This window comes from Thalassophryne amazonica, chromosome 6 (genome assembly GCF_902500255.1).
Source record: "Thalassophryne amazonica chromosome 6, fThaAma1.1, whole genome shotgun sequence".
Lineage (NCBI taxonomy): Eukaryota > Metazoa > Chordata > Actinopteri > Batrachoidiformes > Batrachoididae > Thalassophryne > Thalassophryne amazonica.
In genome coordinates, this window is record NC_047108.1 from 78807521 (window position 1) to 78829602 (window position 22082).

The 22082-nt window shown below is 40.9% G+C and overlaps 1 protein-coding gene and 1 long non-coding RNA gene across 3 annotated transcripts in view; both read left to right on the top strand.

Annotated features, from left to right (window-relative positions):
- Positions 1-22082, top strand: part of kcnd3 (potassium voltage-gated channel, Shal-related subfamily, member 3) — a 486339-nt gene that overhangs the window by 34766 nt on the left and 429491 nt on the right. The gene's annotated exons all lie outside the window — the stretch shown is intronic.
- Positions 1626-5570, top strand: LOC117512479. The gene is made up of 3 exons (XR_004561303.1): positions 1626-1637; positions 4724-4728; positions 5455-5570. It is a non-coding gene; the product is annotated as an uncharacterized LOC117512479 (long non-coding RNA).

A 22082-nucleotide genomic window follows, 5' to 3' on the forward strand; every position in this document is an offset into this window, starting at 1 on the left:
CTTCACCTAAATTCTGGGTCTTTTAGTGAAGCTTAGGGCTAGTGGCCGGCGATCACCTTAGTATTTCTTCTGTTTATCTTGTTGATTAATGCTGTCAAATTATACAGTACTTTTTGTCTTTCTGATGCCTGATTCCGTTTTTTCTCTGTTTATGGTGCAGCTCCATCCAGAGAGGTGAGTTGTGTTTGTGATGGCGACCCTCCTGTCCTGTGCACCAACAGCAATTCTTGTATATTCGTCCATGAATTGTTTTGTGAATTATTTCTGTAATTTTTGTTTGTAGCATGGCCCAAGCAGAGGGTCACCCCTTTGAGTATGGTCTGCTTGAGGTTTCTTCCTCAGAGGGAGTTTTTCCTTACCACTATTGCTCTGGGGGTTGGTAAGGTTAGACCTTACCTGTGTGAAGCGCTTTGAGGCAACTGTGTTGTGATTTGGCGCTATATAAAGGAAAATAAATTGAAATTGAAATTTACTACTATAACAATACTGTAATGTCTTGCAAATCATGTGGCACTCTGTGGCACTCTGTGTTGTGATTGGCAGAAGTTGCATTGGAGAATGCCACCAGAAATCAGTGTTGCCACGGAGCTCTATATAAGAACTAGAGAGGGCAGTCTGATCATTCAAGGGGCAGATACTAACCTCCAGCTGAGAAGTAATCATGTGTTCATGGTTAACATTTCTGCTAAGGGTTCAAACAGAAACAGTGTTTTATTTCATTGCTTTTGTTCTATTACGAGTGGAGAAAAAAGTCAGTTTCAGCTGTGAAGAATGACAGTCTGATCAATCTAGGATTTGTAATCAACAATTCATATCTCATGACACTATTGTTGATTAGCGTTTTGAAATGAATGTAGTAATAGTAGAGTAAATTCATTAATTTAACAGTTCCAGCAGTAATGTGGTACAGGGAGCTGGCACAATCCCACCCAGCTTTGCAGAAGATTACTGGAGCACAAACCTAACCAACTGTTAACAACCAACAACTAACACATTAATTTTTCTCAACCTAAGTTATAAATATCATTTGTGTTTGTCATTGCAAGAAGATTTTCAGGGTTTTTTTCACATCCATATAAAATACAACAAACATCAACTGTACAGCATATATTGAGCAGATAATACGTAACATTGTACACTATGCATGTACATAATAATATAATATTAAGTGTAATGCATACTAATTACACATTTATTACTTGTAAATTGATGAAAATTGGAACCAATAATGTAAACAAGAGTTCTTGCCAGTGTTGAGCTATTGAGTCACATTGATGTTGTGTTAAAATTAACATTAATTTGCATAAAGCAGGCAGAAAACCTTTAATGTTTTTAATTTTAATATTCTTGTTATATGTCAACTGCATGAAAATAAAGTATGCAGTAGAAACGGGTATATGGTGTCTTGAAAAGCTGTGAACAGGCAGGCAACAAGACAATTTCGATGCTGTATTGGTCAGTGGATAATAAAACCTGATCTTTCCCCTGATGGATGCACTGTCCTTGTTAAGTCATAATGTAGGCAGGCAAATATGTGAACATTTCCACGTGACATACAGTATATCAGAATGCTGTGTTTTCACTGGATAGTGGGTGTTGTAATACAGTATAAACTTGACAAAATATTTTGGAGACCAGTTTCATGTGTACTTCAGAAGCCAAAATCACCGCTAGTACATCTCTTAACTATACCTCACATTTATGGCACATTAAAAATGTAGTTATATTGTAAATTGGATCATACTGTATGTTGGTTTGAAAATAAAAGCTTACAAGTCATAAAACATGGCAACTCTTCTAATCCTGTCAGCCTCGTGGATTCAGTAGGCCTTTCCAGTTGAAGTATTGATAAATACTATCATTGCAGACTCAAGTATGAATAACAATTTCATCAAAGATGAGTTTATTTTGGTCACAGCACTTTGAAGATCAATACAATCTTCTCTTTCCCATACAGTCTGTGGCAGAGGTTTATGGGTAATATGGGAGTGCCAGCTTGAGTTCATTTGTGCCCATAACTCTTTCTCTGTTTGTGTGCGTGCATGCCTGCGTGCACAGTAATCTGATCATCTACATGTATTTTCACCTCTTTCACAGGTCACCAAGTGCAGATATATGGACTAAGTATTGTGGAACCAACAACTTGAAAACTCAATTATCAGTACAAATAAGTGATTGATTTTTACAGTAGAGTGCATAGTGGAGGTCATTATTTCATGTTCCTGGAATATAAGTAATGTTTGGTTAACGTGCTTGCATGTACTGTATGGTAAATGTGATGTCATCGAGCTAATAGCGCCTGGATTTATGACACCATTTGAGGATATAATTTTTCCATGAATTTTCCAGTCTATTCTTAACCTTTTCTTAGTGGTGGTCAGGATTACTAGTGAGATAGCTGAGAGACATATTTGGTGTCATAAATTACATGACAGTTTGCAAAAAACTGTAGAATCTTAAAGGCAAATGATTCATAGTTCTTTGTCATGGCTACTGGAGGTGCAACAAGAAACATGGTTAACCCATTCAAGTTTCTGATTATTTTGAATTAAATATAGGAATATTTAATGCAAATAATCTGAGTGTTTTCACTTCACTCCAGTTCTCTGAGATTCACTACAAACGGAAATAAACTCATTTTTTGCACTGTGCACCGTTATTAGCACAAGGTATTATAATCATTTGTGTGCTTGTCTGTGTACAAAATAACTTGGTAATTGTTTAGGCGACTTTCACTAAACTTGGTATTTATGCTTTGTGGGTGGGTGTATCCAAATGATCGACTTTTACAGATGATCAGTCAAAGGCCAAGGTCAACAAAAATATAGTCACAAAATGCATTTTTTCAGTATATTTCCACAGTCAACAGAGCTATAGAGCAGATCCGAAGCATATATCAGTCAATCTGTCATTTTTTTCAAGATGTGGTATTTGTGATGTTTTGTGCACAGTTCTCTGTGCATTCCACAGACAGAATGTATCATAATCATTTCCACTTTGCTAAAATACCATGGATGAAACAAGAATTAAATGTCTGAAATTGAAAATTGTTTATTTTTTATGTTTGTTTTATTTGCCAGCATATGAGCGTGTGGTCGTGCTGTGCTCCCTCTGTGCAGAGTGATGTCCCATACACACTCCATTATGCACATCTGTGCGTGATCATATCAACCTGGTCTCATGGCAAGTAGTGATTCAGCAGCACGAAATATACATTAATCTATTGGTTTGTGGTATTGTGACAAAAAGCGCCTCATTTTTATCATGGCAGAACAGATTAATTCTAATTCATTCCGTGATGGCTGCACAAAATTAAAAGTGAAGCAGGGTGGTGGTGGGGGGGGGTGGTCGGGGTGGTTATGGTTAGGGTGGGGGGAAGGAGTAGGATTAGGTTATGGTTAAGGTTAAGGTTGGGGGTAGGAGTAGGGTTAGTAATGGTGAGTTAAAAAAAAAACCTGTCACGAAAATTTCACTCATTTCGTGATGGGAGGACGAGAAAAAAACGTGATACTGGGCTGGATCATACACATGGGGACATTTCTTCTTCAATAAACAAGCATGAAGTAAAGTTAAATATAACCAGAAGGTATGCATCACCACCAATAATTTACATTTTCCTTTCATAGAGTCAATTTTCCCATTTATGCACCAGTGAAGTGGTGATACCAGGCTGTTGTTTTCACTGATGTGTCTGGACAAGATATCTTAAATATGGCTGGGTGGATTTCCTTCAACCTCATGGGAATATTACTTGGATAGATATGTAGAATTGATTAGATTTTGAAATAGTTTGGTCAAAGATCAAGGAAATATGGTCCAAAAAACACATATGTATATCTCAGTAATTAAGAAAGATCTAAGCATATATTGATCTGATTATAATAAATTTCTCTTATTGTGAATTTTTGGAGTGGTTAGCATTTTCTTAGTGGTTAGCCTGCGCTAGCTTGAGGTGGGTGCCATCACTGAGGTATTACCTACATTTATAAAATTTGATAGTGTCTCAGTAGGCGTGCTGACGAAACTCATAACATCGACAAAATGCACAATCTGCTTATTTGATCCTATACCAACAAAACTATTTAAGGACCTATGGCCCTCTCTTGGGCCGACTGTGCTGGAAATTATTAATCTCTCATTAACTTCTGGATCTGTTCCTAAATGTTTCATATCTGCAGTGATTAAACTATTACTTAAGAAATCTAATCTTGAGCCTAGTGTATTGAAAAAATATAGGCCAATATCAAATCTACAACTCCAATTCCAATGAAGTTGTGACGTTGTGTAAAATGTAAATAAAAACAGAATACAATGATTTGCAAATCCTCTTCTACCTATATTCAATTGAATACACCACAAAGACAAGATATTTAATGTTCAAACTGATAAACTTTATTGTTTTTATGCAAATATTTGCTCATTTTGAAATGGATGCCTGCAACACGTTTCAAAAAAGCTGGGACAGGGTTATGTTTATCACTGTGTTACATCACCTTTCCTTCTAACAACACTCAATAATTTCCTTCTAACAACACTATTTCCTGCGGAAGTGGTTGGGCCTACCCCGAATCCTAAGTAGCATCACCTTGTATGGGAGGAAGAACAAGTTGAAACTACCTCTTAGTAGTTTAACCGTGGAGTTTATGGTTACCCGAGTAAGAGAGGTGCTACTGTATAGAGACTCCAGTGACAGCAAAGTCTCCTCAGCTGGCATTGGAGTAAGAACTGGTAGGAAGTGGAGTGCTCATGAGGCAGTCCAGCAGGCAGAATCAAGGCTGCGACACAGGGAGCTGGTGGGAGCAGTGGCATCCGGTTGGGCAGGGCTTGGGAGTAACCCAAGACCACAGTACAGCAAAGCCCAGGGGAAGGAAAGACACCAGTTGATCCTGGATGAGGTCCGAGAAGGGGTGGAGGAGACCCGCTACAGTAGGACAGTAGCCATGCAGCAACAGGGGGCATGGACCCAATGGGAGCAGACAGCAGACCGGAAGATATCATGGACAGAGCTGTGGAAGGCTGAACCACATCGGATAAAGTTCCTAGTTCAGTCGGTCTACGATGTTCTCCCCAGTCCATCTAACCTCTTCCACTGGGGCCTGGCAGACACTCCACTGTGCCCACTCTGCCAGGGAGGAGGTTCACTGGAGCACATCTTGAGCTCTTGCCCAAGAGCACTGGGAGATGGGCGCTACCATTGGCGACATGACCAGGTGCCGAAGGTTATTGCAGAGGTCATCAGCACAGGGATCTCTAGCAGCAGGCATCAGCAACCAGCAGGGTATTCTGTCACCTTTGTAAAAGCCGGGGAGAAACCACGGCAGAGCCTAAGACCAACAGGAGGGCTGCTGGCAACAGTACGGGACTGGCAGCTGAAGGTTGACCTCGGGAGACAGCTTAAATTCCCAGAAAACATTGCAGTGACCACGCTCAGGCCGGACATAGTCTTGGTGTCAGAAACAACAAGGCAAGTGGTCCTGCTGGAGTTGACTGTTCCCTGGGAAGACCGGATGGAGGAGGCCTTTGAGAGGAAGAGGGCCAAGTACGAGGAGTTGGCAAGCGAATGCCGAAGCAGGGGATGGAGGACTCAATGCAGCCCCATTGAGGTCAGCTGCAGAGGATTCGTTGGCCAGTCACTCATCAGAGCACTCAAGATGTTGGGAGTGAAGGGACTGCATTGCAGAAGAGCCATTACAAACATCACTGATGCGGCAGAAAAGGTGTCAAGATGGCTCTGGATCAAACGGGGTGATCCGTGGACCATTAAGCTACTCAGACACAAGCCAGGGCCTGATCACCCCTGGCTGGGTCGCCTGGGCGAGGGTGTATGATGTTGACAGACCCGAAACACCCAATGACCCCAGGGTACGTCACTGAAGATGTGTCTGTGTTGCACCAAAAGTGTTTGTGAAAACCAGTAAGCATTTGAGAACTGAAGACACTAATTATTGAAGCTTTGTAGGTGGAATTCTTTCCCATTCTTGTTTGATGTACGACTTCAGTTATTCAACAGTCCGGAGTCTCCGTTGTCATATTTTGCGCTTCATAATGCGCCACACATTTTCCCTGTGAGATCAGATTTTAAGGTTGTCTTTCTAACTTATAAAATGATTCACGGACTAGCACCTCCCTACTTAGCTGACATGCTTAAACCCTACGTACGGACGGGGCTCTCTGTTCTCAGGGTGCAGGACTAGTTTGTGTCCCTAGGGTGAATAAAAGGTCTGTGGGTCTGTAGAGACTTTCATGTCCAGACTTAAGACGCACGTATTTTCCCTTTTGTATGGCTAGCATACTGGCATAGTATGTTACTATGATTTTTACCCTTTTAAATTCATTTATTAGTAAAGAGAGCAGCCCGTGGCCTCAGCTTTATCTAAAGTCTGGTTGTTTTAGTGATGCTTAGGGCTAGTGGCCGGGGATCACCTTAGTATTTCTTCTGTTTTTCATGTTGCAAATTATTCTGTATGTGTTGTTTTTCTGATGCCTGATTCAGTTTTTTCTCTCTGTTTGAGATGCGGCTCCATCCAGACATGGGGGTGATGTCTTGTTCTGCAAGCCTCCTGTCCTGTGCACCGGCATGGACGCCCAAAATTTCCTGTATATTCGTTTTGTAAATTGTGTTGGTAGCATAGCCCAAGTAGAGGGTCACCCCTTTGAGTCTGGTCTGCTTGAGGTTTCTTCCTCAAATCATCAAAGGGAGTTTTTCCTGACCGTTGTCACTGGTGTGCTTGCTCTGGGGGTTGGTAAAGTTAGACCTTACTTGTGTGAAGCGCCTTGAGGCAACTTTGTTGTGATTTGGCTATATAAATGAAAAGAAATTGAAATTGAACTGAAATATATACTGTATGTGTATTTAATTGTACATTTATATTGTGGTGTGTAGAGCTCACATAGTATACATCAGCCATCTGATCTGATACCTTTCATTTGTGGGTTTGTGTTTGTCGGTGATATTCCCAGAGGACTTATTGCCAGATTCATCACTGATGTATATGCACAATAACATGCATAAGGATTTTCCTGCACAGCAACCCAGACTTAGAACTGAAGACTTTTAATGCAGCATTGATACAGTCCTTACATTTCAAACATGTTTGCCCATCACTACTGCCCACGGAGACTGAGTCTGTGTTCACACTGTCATGCTTTTGCATTTTTCACACTGCATTGTTCTGTGCAGATCTTTTCCCCAGAACTGTTGATGGCACAATACATTTTTGGGCTTTGCTCCCATTGATAAACATTGCTAGCATTAGCTCTATTATTTGGTTGACCATAATAGCTGCACTTTAATTTAAAAACTCCTTGATAGAAAACTAAGTTCCTGTTGTGCAATTCTTGAAATTCTTCTATGTATGTTATTAGTGTCAACTTCACTATTGCAAACACAATCATGCTGTTGGACACTCATACAAATGCTGACACCTGCCACTGTCACTCACTCACTCTCACTCATTTTCTATACCTGCTTACTCCAAATAAGAAACACAGGGAGCTGGAGCCTATTCCAGCAGTCATAGGACGTGAGATAGGGTACACCCTGGACAGGATGCTAGTATATCTCAGAGCCACATATAGACAAACAAACATTCACACCCGCACACACACACACCTATGTTCAATTTAAAGTTTCCACTTCAACTAACCTGCATGTCTTCGAATGTGGGAGGAAGCCAGAGCATCCGGAGACAGCCCCCACAAACATGGGAAGAACATGCAAACTCCACACAGAAAGTCCCCAGATGGGAAGCGAACCTAGAATCTTGTTGGTGTGAGGCAACAGTGCTAACCACTAAGCCACTGTGCCACGTCCACAACAATATAAATGACAACAGATCTGAATGGAGTAAACATGTGTAAGATACTCTATTCAGGCTGTACTGTATCAATGTTCACAGACTTACTTTCAGCATTTTTTTTCTTTTTGGCTTAATGTTTTGAGAATAACAAACACTCAATAAAGGTTACAGTGCAGCGGGTATTTGGAAGCATTCCAATGAACTCTGCAAACTGTAAAATATGATTAAGGGCCCACAGAGGCTTTGTAATATAACATGGTATATCAGAGTTTGTCATGAATTACTGATTGATTACTGTTCCTTACCACCACTCAGAGATGTGAGGAGAATACCGTCTTCCAATATTAGATGGATGGAAAAATGGATAATAATGGATAATAAATCTTGGATATTGGAGATTATCCATTAAAAACAATTCTGCCATTGTGGACATAGTATGTGGGGCAGTATGGGCATACTAACGAGGGAAATCTTGGTTTAACATTATGCATAATCATTTATTACGGTGTGTATAATCTTTTCCTTTTATCTTAGTGTTTGTAAAGTAGCTATATGAGTATATCAAGACACTCCAGTTCAGTCTACTGTAACTTTTTGCTTTAAGTTAGTTTCTTTTTAATCATACCTTTGACCTCCCACTGGACCTGTCTCTCCCTTTGTGTCTGCTCACACTCTCTCTGTGTTCGTCCTCTGTGTGCCTCAGGGTGAAGCTCGGTATGCTCTACGTTTTTCCCTCATGCCCAGCTCACAGACTCCTATTATTGCCTGGACCAGTAGTACAAGAGAAGAGGCAACATAGAAGCTGACAGCATAGAAATGCCACTGTATGTATTTTCACTTTAGAGTGTGACTTGAATGCATTTTCATAGTGTATTCAAGTGAATACACTATGGCCCTGGGTCAGAGTCTGTGAGCCTGTTTGCGCTGTTTTTAGCCACACTACATAGTAATAGTATAGTTAGTTGGCTGCTATGCAGTTAGACACTTAAGCCTTGTTTCCACCAAGTGGTTCGGGTCACTATTTTGTGCATTTCCACATTCGGATTCAGGGATGGGTACCAAAATAACCGACCCATACCATACCACTTTTTGTCACCCTTTGCTTGGGGTATCAAAATAATGGAACGGTACCAAAAAGGAGGAGCTAACCCACTGCTCTCCATTGATTGGCTCATAGCAACAATCTTGTCAAGAATAGAGCATTTTAAATATCCACACAACGAAAAGAAGCCAAGCTTGGTCAAACGAGGAAGTGCAGACTTTCCTGGTGATCATTGTGGAGGAACAAGAATATGACGCCACGATGCTCATCTAAATGACATGTATGTTAAAATCTACCATGCTCCACCTCCAAAACAAAAGTACTGCTGGCAGTGGAAATGCAAGCCAAGTCATGCTTAATCGTTCCGAACCATACCATGCAGTACCAACCCAGACTCCTCGGTGGAAACAACGCTTTAGTATTTTGGCTGGAATTTGGTTCAGGGTTTCATTATTAACAGATTGTGACACTGACAAGATTTTTACTAGTTTGGGAAGTCCTGCAACTTATACTCCGGTGCAACTTATACGAGGGCTGTCAATAAAGTAACGGTCCTTTTTATTTTTTTCAAAAACTATATGGATTTCATTCATATGTTTTTACGTCAGACATGCTTGAACCCTCGTGCGCATGCGTGAGTTTTTCCATGCCTGTCGGTGACGTCATTCGCCTGTGAGCACTCCTTGTGGGAGGAGTCCTCCAGCCCCTCGTCGGAATTCCTTTGTCTGAGAAGTTGCTGAGAGACTGGCGCGTTGTTTGATCAAAATTTTTTCTAAACCTGTGAGACACATCGAAGTGGACACGGTTCGAAAAATTAAGCTGGTTTTCAGTGAAAATTTTAACAGCTGATGAGAGATTTTGAGGTGATACTGTCGCTTTAAGGACTTTTCACGGTGCGAGACATCACGCAGCGCTCTCAGCCGCCATCGTCAGCCTGTTTCAAGCTGAAAACCTCCACATTTCAGGCTCTATTGATCCAGGACGTCGTGAGAGAACAGAGAAGTTTCAGAAGAAGTCGGTTTCAGCATTTTATCCAGATATTCCACTGTTAAAGGAGATTTTTTTAATGAAAGACGTGTGGACGGGTCCGCGCGTCGGGACGCAGCCGCCGCGACGCTCCGCCACAGGAAAAACACCTCTGTTGAAAGCCTTAAGGACAAGTTGGAACATGTCCTGCCTGTTAAACAATTTCTCATATACTCACTCCACTGAAAGCCATCAAAAGCCGCCTGGATTTTACAAATGGTTATCAACACGGAGGTGTTTTTCCTGTGCCGCCGCACCGCGTCGGCTGCGTCCCGACGCGCGGATCCGTCCGCACGTCTTTCATTAAAAAAATCTCCTTTAACAGTGGAATATCCGGATAAAATGCTGAAACCGACTTCTTCTGAAACTTCTCTGTTCTCTCACGACGTCCTGGATCAATAGAGCCTGAAATGTGGAGGTTTTCAGCTTGAACAGGCTGATGACGCCGCCTGAGAGCGCTGAGCGACGTCTCGCACCGTGAAAAGTCCTTAAAGCGACAGAATCACCTCAAAATCTCTCATCAGCCGTTAAAATTTTCACTGAAAACCAGCTTAATTTTTCGAACCGTGTCCACTTCGATGTGTCTCACAGGTTTAGAAAAAATTTTGATCAAACAACGCGCCAGTCTCTCAGCAACTTCTCAGACAAAGGAATTCCGACGAGGGGCTGGACGACTCCTCCCACAAGGAGTGCTCACAGGCGAATGACGTCACCGACAGGCGTGGAAAAACTCACGCATGCGCACGAGGGTTCAAGCATGTCTGACGTAAAAACATATGAATGAAATCCATATAGTTTTTGAAAAAAATAAAAAGGACCGTTACTTTATTGACAGCCCTCGTATACCGAAAAATTACACACTTGTTATTAATAATAATAGTTATAATGGCTATTTATATAAGACCTACTGAGATGACTGGAAGCAAGGAAAATCTAGGTCAGTTCTTGTTTTTTGTTTTGTTTGGTTCTACCCTTGTGGTCATATTCACGAATGAAATCATTGTGATGATTTAGAAGGAAGCGGTCTTCTGTGTACATTTTGCTTTAGTCATTTATTTATTTACATGTGTGGTAATTGCCTTAATACTAGATGCACGCTGAGACTGGAGCCTTTGCCAGATGCATTCATTTGCTGGATCTCTCTCACCCATCTAGCTTTCACAGGGCAGTCAGTTTTTATAGCTTTATAGTTATAATGAGCATAATGCAGCAACTATGTCAGAGTGCTTAAAATGTTGCCAACATGTAAAACAAGCCGAGTCTTAACAAACTGTTTTTGAATTGTCCTAACATGGCTACAGAGCATATTGGTGAAAACATTACCCTTTTTTTGGTGCCTTCTCAGGCATAATTTTTGCACCACGAGCAAAATGGATCTAAAGATCTATAGTCCATCCAGCCACTTTTGTTTTGGATTATGTAATGAGCTTTGCAGCCTTACAGAGCCATTATTGTAACAATAGATGCTCTTATTTCTGTGTCACTACTTAACCCACATTCTACTTCCCCCTACCCTTCTCTGCTTTCCTTCTGTTATTTATGCATTTTTCCTCCCTGTAATGTTCTGTCCTGGAGTGCTTGACTGCATATGTGGGTGCATGCCCATATTGAAGTGTTCACAACATGTTTGTTTGTTGGCTACAGTGAAGGCATATATTTTTATGTTTGGCAATAGTGCACATTCCTTTAGTATTGCATGCCTCCACATGTATATGCTCACTGCTGCTGAGTTGGGACAATTCACAGAATCACTGAAGTCACGTTTAGGCTTCAATTTCTCAGCACACAGCAGTGATCAGTGTTTTCAGGTCTGTCTGGAAACTAGGGGTGTGGCATACATATTGATTACAATAATATCATGACTGTTGTTTTCATGATGTATAGTCCAACATTATGAATGAATGAATGAATGAATGAATGGATTTATTCGGCACACACACAAATCCGAAAGAACAGAAACATACAAATAACATGAATGTTATATAAACAATGTTATAAGAGGTCTGTGAGAAAAGTATCGTACCTTTTTATTTTTTTCAAAAACTATATGGATTTGATTCATATGTTTTTACGTCAGCCAAGCTTGAACCTTCGTGCGCATGCGTGAATTTTTCCACGCCTGTCGGTTGCGTCATTCGCCTGTGAGCACGCCTTGTGGGAGGAGTGGTCCAGCCCCCTCGTCGGATTTTCATTGTCAGGAAATGGCGGAATGATTTAGGCTTTTTTTCCATCAGAATTTTTTCAGAAACTGTTAGAGACAGGCAGCTGGAAACCATTCGAAAAATTTATCTGGCTTTCGGTGAAAATTTTACGGGCTTCACAGAGAATAAGGAGTGTTACTACAGCTTTAAGGACGCCCCACAATGGCGCACGGCGCGCTGCGCTCCGAGCCGCCATCGAGAGGCAGAAAACACCACATCATTTCTAAATGGATTGCTGTGTGGAGCTGGGACCGTCGTGAGCAATTTCTCTGGTTATTACAAGAGCTGGACATCAGCCATTTTCCGGCAGATTTCACTTTTAACAAGAGATTTTGTCATGGAAAGCCGCGCGGAGGCTTCACGCGTCAGGACTAGGGATGGGTATTGATAAGGTTTTATCGATAGCGATGCCATTATCGATTCTGCTTATCGATCCGATTCCTTATCGATACCTCGTGAATTTTGTACTAAAAGTAGGCTTTACAGGTTTTCTATGTATTTCCTTGAGTCTTAAAGTAAATAAATATGAGATTAGTCACTGTATCCTTGATCTCTGGACATAAATAAAAATAAACAAAACTGTGTTTCGTTTTGAAGTTATTAATTCAGACTGAATTGTATCGTTCTATCTTGACTCAGAGAGCCGCGCAACGTTTGGAGCTGTGTGAACAGAACAGAGGATGATTCTCGTTTCTTTCTCGCAACGAGACAGGAGTCCCAGTTAGTAACTTTAATCCGCACAAAAGTGAATCACAACTCATATTCAGGGATGAAAGTGGTGAAAAACAAAAAAAGCTGAAACCCAAAATTACCCCCCAACACCACCTGCACGAAAATGTTTCAATTCTAGAAGCTCTGAAATGCAATCTGGGACTATTCCAGACAATAAACTGCAGTGAGTGCAGCATCCATTTAGGTGAGAAAAAAAAAAAAAATACAACTTTCCTTATTCGGATTCATTTCAGTAGTATTCTGCTCTTACTAGGATGCAGCAGTTTTCTAGTTTGGCAGATAGTTCTGGAGGAAATCACTGAAGAAATTAACAAATTGAAAATATGGTTTGACCGAAACAAACTTTCATTAAACTTAAATAAGACAGGGATGAAATGGAGGTGTAAGAGTCACTAGGTGTTCACAGGAAACACTTATTTCTGTATGTATTTATTTATTTATGTTCATTGTTAATTGCTATTATATATTTTCTGTTGTTTCTATTCAGGTTCTTTTTGTCTCTTTCTCTAAAATTGTATATAATAATCATTAGATTATTAATATATAAGCAAAAATAAATTTAAGGAATATTACAATTTGAAAACAAATGCACCCGAACGTGATGGTGGCTGCAATTGCTAAATGCTAACTTTTAACATTGAAAATGCCATAGACATGCTAATGTGTTAGCATCGCTCCCATTTTTAAGTTATAAAATACATCTATCAACTGTTTCAGAAGACCATAACAGGTCGGTTTAACATGAAAAAGGTAAATAATACTCATAGACGTATGCTTTTTAGGGTTTTAGCGGGGGAAAATTAAGCGAAAGAAATAAATAAATGAAGCAATCGACCGAAGCATTGCTTCAATCTGCGAACCACGCTTCGATTGGTTCAAGGTTCAAAGCAAAGCCGCGCTGCAGAAAAGTTGATTAAGGACCCGCTGCAGGGTCTGTAATCAATGTAGAGAAATGATCATTTTTCTGACAAACACCCGCCAAAACAACGGCCACTCTGAAGGACCGATAACAGAATCGGTAAGCACAAAGCTTATTGATGTCGGTGGATCGAATCATTTCTTAACAATACCCGAAAGGAACAGGTTCTCGATACCCATCCCTAATCACAACTCATATTCAGGGATGAAAGTGGTGAAAAACAAAAAAAGCTGAAACCCAAAATTAGCCCCCAACACCACCTGCATAAAAATGTTTCAATTCTAGAAGCTCTGAAATGCAATCTGGGACTATTCCAGACAATAAACTGCAGTGAGTGCAGCATCCATTTAGTGAAGAAAAAAAAATACAACTTATTCAGATTCATTCCAGTAGTATTCTGCTCTTACTAGGATGCAGCAGTTTTCTAGTTTGGCAGATAGTTCTGCAGGAAATCACTGATGAAATTAAATTGAAAATATGGTTTGACCGAAACAAACTGTCATTAAACTTAAATAAGACAGGGATGAAATGGAGGTGTGAGAGTCACTAGGTGTTCACAGGAAACACTTATTTCTGTATGTATTTATTTATTTATGTTCATTGTTAATTGCTATTATATATTTTCTGTTGTGTTTCTATTCAGGTTCTTTTTGTCTCTTTCTCTAAAATTGTATATAATAATCATTAGATTATTAATATATAAGCAAAAATAAATTTAAGGAATATTACAATTTGAAAACAAATGCACCCGAACGTGATGACAGCTGCAATTGCTAAATGCTAACTTTTAACATTGAAAATGCCATAGACATGCTAACGCATTAGCATCGCTCCCGTTTTTAAGTTATAAAACAACTGTTTCAGAAGACCATAACAGGTTGGTTTAACATAGAAAAGGTAAATCATACTCACAGACGTATGCTCTTTAGGGTTTTAGCGGGGGAAATTAAGCGAAAGAAAGAAATAAACGAAGCAATCGACCGAAGCATTGCTTCAATCTGCGAACCACGCTTTGATTGGTTCAAGGTTCAAAGCAAAGCTGCGCTGCAGAAAAGTTGATTAAGGACCCGCTGCAGGGTCTGTAATCAATGTTGAGAAATCATCATTTTCCTGACAAACACCCACCAAAACAACGGCCACTCTGAAGGACCGATAACAGAATCGTTAAGCACAAAGCTTATTGATGTCGGTGGATCAAATCATTTCTTAACGATACCAGAAAGGAACCGGTTCTCGATTCGCTGATCGAGCAAGACAAAGGAACACCTCCGTTTCAGAGTGCCAGGGGACAAGTTGGGACATGCCCAGCTCTCCACAATTTCTCTTATACTCACTGGGCTGGTAAGCATTGAAAGCCGAGATAGGCATGTCCCAACTTGTCCCCTGGCACTCCGAAAAGGAGGTGTTCCTTTGTCTCGCTCGATCAGGCAATCGGTCCTGATGCGCGAAGCCTCCGCGCGGCTTTCCATGACAAAATCTCTTGTTAAAAGTGAAATCTGCCGGAAAATAGCTGATGTCCAGCTCTTGTGATAATCAGAGAAATTGCTCACGATGGTCCCAGCTCCACACAGTGATCTGTTTAGAAATGATGTGGTGTTTTCTGCCTCTCGATGGCAGCTCGGAGCGCGGCGTGCGCCATTGTGGGGCGTCCTTAAAGCTGTAGTAACAGTCCTTATTCTCTGTGAAGCCCGTAAAATTTTCACCGAAAGCCAAATAAATTTCTCGAATGGTTTCCAGCTGCTTGTCTCTAACAGTTTCTGAAAAAATTCTGATGGGAAAAAAAGCCCAAATCATTCCGCCATTTCCTGACAATGAAAATCCGACGAGGGGGCTGGACCACTCCTCCCACAAGGCGTGCTCACAGGCGAATGATGCAACCGATAGGCATGGAAAAACTCACGCATGCGCACGAAGGTTCAAGCTTGGCTGACGTAAAAACATATGAATCAAATCCATATATTTTTTGAAAAAAATAAAAAGGTACGATACTTTTCTCACAGACGTCGTATAAACATTATCAAGCTTTTGCTTGCATCAGTGCAGGTTTGAAGATAGTTTTTAATTAGCCTTTTTACTGGAAATCAGCAGTTGTATCTGGCAACATTATAGCAAAGCAGAGATTCACAGTTACATGATCTCTTACGAGCAGCAAAGATGAGTTTGCACTTAGCATGACTTAGGCTTAAAAAAAGATAAGTGGAAAACTGAGACAGCATGCAGACCTCCAACCTTGTAGTCTACTGTATCTAGTACACAAATGGCTGCGTAAGGTGCACGCAGAGGAAAGAAAAAAAAACCTTGGGCACACGGGGAGAAGCTTGGCTTTGTGATGCTGTTTTTACAGACTGCCTGGACATGCAGATGAATTTGATACATTAGAAAACACCAGAATACATTATTTCCAGGAGTTAATGGACTTTATTTAATGTGCCACAATGTTGAGGGAACTTGAGGAGGTCAAAGCATGCTGGAGCTGCAGGTGGCGATCACGTGCGTGATCCATCCATGAGGAGTGGATAGTGGACATGTCCTCTCGCTGGCAATTGGTCCGTGAGCAGGATGGTCTTTATTTTACATGCCACAATCGTGAGAGAACTTCAGGAGGTGAAAGAAAGCTGCAGCCGGCAATCGCAGGCACGATAGTCCGTGAGGAGTAAGTGGACATGGATATGTCCTCTCACTGGCGATTGGTCCATGAGCAGGAGTTAATGGACTTTATTTAATGTGCCAGCTTGAGGAGGTGGAAGTGCTGCAGAGCTGCAGCTGCCAATGGCGAGTGCAATTTGTCCATGAGAGTGGACATGGACATGCCCTCTCACTGGCGATCAGTCTGTGAGGAGTTATAGTGAACGTGGACATGTCCTCTCGATGGCTATCGGTCAGTAAGCAGGTGTTAATGGACTTTATTTAATCTGCCACAATTGTGAGAGAACTTTGGGAGGTGAAAGCACCACGGAGCTGCAGCCAACAATTGCGCAGGACCCGTCTGTGAGTGGACATGGACATGTCCTCTAACTGGCGAGCCATCCGTGAGGAGTGGACGTGGACATGTCCTGTTGCTGGCGATCTGTCCATGAGGAGTTAGTGAATGTCAAAGCTTGGGCGGCCCGCTTCTTCTTCTGTGGTTTTGACGCTTCACTTCTAGCAAAGTTCAGCGGGATGATATGCAGGTATGCATTGATAAGAAACCGAAAAAAGATTTTTTTGCCATGGTGTAGTGTTGTGTACAATTGTGGAGGCATGTTGTACAGTAGCGCAGTGTTGTGTAGATTTACAAACAGTAGCGTTGTGTTGTGTAGACTTGCATGGGACACTGTGTCTATGCTCTACACCAAAAGTCTGCGAAAAAATTAAACGTTAAAGTTAAACGTTTAAGTTCATTTCGTGGACCCCTTTGTGTCCCTTTCAGGGCTCGCAAAATCACTAGCCCGACGTCCCGGGGCTATGTACTTTTTCACTCGGGCTACTAAACTTTTACACCCCCTGCCTGATGGGCTACCTAAAAATATACCCGATATCTTGGCTGGCTGAGGATGAGAGGAGACGGCGCCGTCCTTCTGTGTGTTACGTGCGCAGCCAGGCGCTCGCGCTCTCTCTCTCTCCCGCCCGCTTTCTCACACGCCGCACACACGAGCCAGCCGCATGTTCACGAAGCACCGAGTACGATGAAGTGAGAAGAATAGGAAGCAAAACAGTTGCTGGTTTAGTCTGCAGTCACCACGCTACTAGTCAGAATTGAAGCATCGCAAACACTCGCCAATATAGACGTCTTTTGATCGTAGGTTAATAAAGTAAAAAAAAAAAAAAAAAAACGCACATGTGCGAAACAATTGTTTATTTATTTAATTCATTTATTCTTTTTTGAACACAGATGGATTTACGTCGATATTTTAGTTCTGTGCAGCCAAAAAACACAAGTCAGAATGAAGAGGGGGCAGAGAAAGAGGGACAGTCCAGCACAGATGAGCAGGCAACCACACAGGACCAGGCCAGTTCAGCGTCAGAGCAGCCAGCCTCCACAGGAACAGAGCGACAAGCCAGCCCAAAAAAGAGTTCTGAAAAATCAGACTATGAAGCAAAAAGAAAGAGCACATTTGTGGTTTCATGGACTAAGGAATTCCCTTGGCTGGAATATGATAAGGTGAACAAAACAATGTTCTGTCAAGTGTGTCGTCAGTTCCCTACAATTTCTGACTCCAACAATGATTTTGTACTTGGTACTAGTAATTTAAGGAAAGACCCCATCAGAACCCATGACAACTCACATACATAAGAAGTGCATTAGTGCCCAGTCTGCAGCTTTATTCCCAGAAGAGACACCAATTGCAAAAACCATACAACACATGAACAAAGCACAGCAGGATATAATGACTAGACTTTTTAGAACAGCATTTTATGTTGCAAAAAGTGAATTGCCAATGGAAAAATTTGGCAGTCTTTGCAAACTTCAAAAAGCAAATGGCATAGATGTAGGTTCTACTTACCACGGTGACCATGCCTGCAGAGATTTTACGTATTAGGGCTATAGCAGAAACCTCTAGAGACCAGATTCAAAAGATATCAAAGACAGCAGGTTTTTGACTGTGCTCGCAGATGGGAGCACAGATGCTGGGGTTATTGAACAGCAGCTGGTTCATGTTAGATATGTAAAGGGAAATGGTGACATATCTACCTACAATGAAATGCCACAGTCAGAAGCTCAAATGCTGCAGGGGTTCTAGAAGCCATTGATGAAGCTGTGGACCATGTAGGCATCAGTGCAGACATTTGGGAAAAAAAAAAGTGGTCTGTGCCAATTTTGATGGTGCTGCTGTAATGATTGGAGAAAAAACTGGAGTAGCTGGGCAGCTCAAAGAAAGGGCACCTCATGTCATTACTATACATTGTGTTGCACATAAATTAGAGCTGGCAGTGCTGGGCAGCATTAAAGATTGCGAGTACCTAGCAGAATTTGAAGACACACTCAAAAGCATCTTTAAGATGTATTATTATTCGCCAAAAAAGAGAAGGGAACTGACTGAAATAAGTGAAATACTCAATGAAAAACTGGCACATTTTAGTGGCCTAAAAAGCACCCGGTGGCTGCCAAGCAGGCTGAGATGTCTAACGGCTGTGGAAAAAACTACACTCAAACAGTTACCCATTTGGAAAACATGTCAGGAGGAAGTGGTGTTACACCAGAAGAAGATGCTGCAAAAGCAAAGGGGATTGTGCAGGAGATGAAAAGTGAGAGATTTGTTAGATTTCTGCATTTTATGTTAGATTACAGCACAATCCTTTCCAAATGCAGCACTGAAATGCAGCATGACAAACTGAGCATTATGGGAACAAATCAGTTAGTCGAGAGCACAACATCACGCCTAATCAGCCTTAAAACCAAGACAGGTGAATTTCAAAAATTCCTGGACACCAAACTCACAGTAAATGATGATGAGAGTATTTCTTACAGTGGAACAAAACTCACAAAAAGCCAGCGACCTGTTGGGGGCGATGTGAAGACAAGGACACAAGTGCCATTAGTACACTGTTCCTGAAGATTATTGACAACACAGTTAAGTACATGGACAACAGATTTAAAAAGTGCCATTAGTACACTGTTCCTGAAGATTATTGACAACACAGTTAAGTACATGGACAACAGATTTAAAAATCTTTCTCAAAGACCCTTGTCTTGCTTCCAAGTTTTTGACCCTTCTACTCTTCCCAGCTCAAGACGAGCTGTCAACTTTTGGGGATGAAGAGGTGGACTGTCTTGTCAAACATTTTGACACTTTGCTAAATGAGGAGGAAAAAGGCAAACTTCCAGAAGAATGGATGGATCTAAAAATGTGGCTTTCAGCACACCGTGGTAGCAAACTAGACACCTTGTACAAAGATCTCTTATCTGCGAATCCTGAAAACCTGTCCCATGTGTTGTTGCTAGTGAAGTTAATGCTGACACTAAGTCCATCAACAGCCATTTTTTGAGAGAGGATTTTCTTGCATGAACCGTGTGAAAACAGTATACCGCACAAGTCTCCAGGCTGAAACACTGAATGACCTTATGCACATCTCCATAAATGGGAAATCAGTGGAATCCTTTTGTCCTGAGACAGCATTTCTGGATGTTGAGCACAAAGGGCACAAGACATATTGTACACAAAACAGGAAAAACTGAGCAGAGAAGAGGAGACTGTGGCACAAGAGGAAATGTCTGAAGATGAGACTGTTCCTTCAACAACTGGCATTTTCTAATTTGCCAGAATAATCCATTTTCTTGTTCTTGTTCTGTGTTAATAAACATTCCAAAAATGTTAATTAGGTTAAATGTGTTATCACTTGCATTAAAACATTAAAAACAAAAATGGGCCAGTTCATTTCATTTCGGGCTACCAAAACCTGAAGAGTGCCTGCCCGAAGGGCTACTAGGGATTTTGAAATTTTGCGAGCCCTGCCTTTGCGTCCCTCAGCTTGTTGACATGTAGGGCTCCATAAACTCGGCGTAGGGCTGAATTAGCTCGGCGTAGTCGGTATGCAGCATTATATGGCTGTGACGCTACATGCACGATGCTTGGCTGATTACCGGTCAGATATTTTCCCATATCCGGACCGGTTTCCATGACAGTCGGCCTACAACGCGTATTTTTGTTACAAACAAGGAAGCTAAAAACACGATTAGAAAAACGAAGTCAGACATGAATGTACGCCATAAATATCAAAACAGCATTGGATAAAACACACAAATTGAAACCAGCTACTGACCAGGACCATCTGTTAGCAAGTTCTTCATGGAGGTGAAGAAAGCGAATGAGCCCAACACCATCAGCAGCATATTCAGGCGATACTGTAAGTTTGCATGTTTATATATATAACACCTAGGGATGGGTATCGAGAACTGGTTCCTTTCAGGTATCATTAAGAAATGATTCGATCCACCGACATCAATAACCTTAACAATTCCCTTATCGGTCCTTCAGAGTGGCCGTTGTTTTTGGGGTGTTTGTCAGGAAGATGTCATTTCTCTACATTGATTACAGACCCTGTACCGCATCTGTAATCAACTTTTCTGCAGTGCGGCTTTGCTTTGAACCTTGAACCAATCGAGCAGTGATTCACAGATCGAAGCAGTGCTTCGACCTACTGCTTCGTTGATTATTTGTTTTATTTCGCTTTATCTTAATTTTCCCACGCTAAAACCCTACAGAGCATATGTCTGTGAGTTATATTTACCTTTTTTATGTGAAATTGACCTGTTATGGTCTTCTGAAACAATTGATGTATTTTATAACTTAAAAACAGGACCGATGCTAACGTGTTAGCATGTGTATGGGATTTTCAATGTTAAAGTTAGCTGTCAGCACAATTGTGTGCATTTGTTTTCTGTATAATAATGGCCTGTTGTCATAAAAGAATCAAATGTATTACAAATTGTAATATTTTGAAATTTATTTTTGTTTATACATTAATAATAATAATAATAATAATAATAATAGCAACAACAACAATAATAGTAATAATAACTAATAATTCTACAATACAGTTTTAGAGAAAGAGACAAAAAGAACCTGATTAAAAACACAACAGAAACTATAAAACCAACTAACAATGAACATAAATAAATAAATAAATGAATGAATATAGAAATAAATAATTTCGTGTGAACACCTAGTGACTCTTACACCTCCACTTCATCCCTGTTTTATTTAAGTTTAATGACAATTTGTTTCGGTCAAACCATATTTTCAATTTGTTAATTTCTTCATTGATTTCCTCCAGAACTATCTGCCAAGCTAGAAAACTGCTGCATCCTAGTAAGAACAGAATACTACTGGAATGAATTTGAATAAGGAAAGTTGTTTTTTTTTTTTCTCACTTAAATGGATGCTGCACTCACTACAGTTTATAGTCTGGAATAGTCCCAGATTGCATTTCAGAGCTTCTAGAATTAAAACATTTTTGTGCAGGTGGTGTGGTTTGTTTTTCATCCCTTAATATGTCAATCGTGAGTCACTTTTGTGTGGATTAAAGTCACTAACTGGGACTCCTGTCTTGTTGCAAGAAAGAAACGAGAATCGTCCTCCGTTCTGTTCACACAGCTCCAGATGCTGCGCGGCTCTCTGCCGAGTCAAGTTAGAACAATAGAGTCCAGTCGGAATTAAAAACTTCAAAGCGAAACACTGTTTAAATCAAATGACACCTCTTTCCAAATGTTGTAATACAAACTGCAATCGATCAAAATGTTTTTTTCCTCCCAAAATAAGACGTCCTGCGCTGATGTGCAGCAGCCTACTGAGTTCAGCTCAGAGGTATGGAGAAACATTCATGCCAAAATGTCTGAAAGGAAATGCTTTTGACAAACCTACAGATTTTGTTTATTTTTATTT